We start from the raw sequence: 810 nt of genomic DNA, 5'->3' as shown, positions 1-810 counted from the left end.
GGTGACACCCAGCGGCGTGCTGGGGGCTCGGCGAGTTGATGCCGGTGACACCCAGCGGTGAGCTGGGGGCTCGGCAAGTTGAAACACCCAGCAGAGAGGCTCGCTTGGTGAACAGCGGGATCCAATCAACTGCCACGGGTTCGTCTCGGGGGGGCAGAGTAATAAAGGAGAGTGTGACTGCGGATTAATATTTCATATTTCATTCATAATATGTGCTGAGATCAAGAGATGCAAAGGTCTGAGGCCTGTATTTACATTTAATATTGTATTTTGTATATTGCGGCTGCAGTTTAGCATGATTATTATCAGTTTGGCTGTTCAGTGGTAAGCACTTCTGCCTCACAGCAAGAAGGTTGTGGGTTCAAATCCAGGTCTTTCCGTGTGGAGTTTCCATGGGTATTTGCTCTGGTTTCTTCTCACCAGAGAGATTCACATGTTAAGTATCTAGAACTACAGAAGTGTTGAATAGTAATCCCACAAGGGGCAAAATACAATTTACACACAGGCCTGAACTACACACACATGCTCAGTACCTACACACGTACTAAGGGAGGGATGTCAGAGTGGGGGGGGGGGGCTGCCCATGGAAAGGCGAATGTGGTTGTTTTTGGTAGAAGAAGAAAGTGAAAGCTGAGTTCCGGTGTCCTGTGTTTGACCCATCAACCCCCCAAACAATGGTCTGCTCTATGTGTAAAGTGTTTCAAGATAACTATTGTTACATTCATAACAAGAGTACTATACTATACTACATACTATAAATAAAGTTGAATTGAATTGAATTACAAAGTGCGGCCTATCATCGAACTCCTT

Source organism: Etheostoma spectabile, unplaced genomic scaffold (genome assembly GCF_008692095.1).
Source record: "Etheostoma spectabile isolate EspeVRDwgs_2016 unplaced genomic scaffold, UIUC_Espe_1.0 scaffold383, whole genome shotgun sequence".
NCBI lineage: Eukaryota > Metazoa > Chordata > Actinopteri > Perciformes > Percidae > Etheostoma > Etheostoma spectabile.
This window is presented reverse-complemented; position numbering follows the sequence as displayed.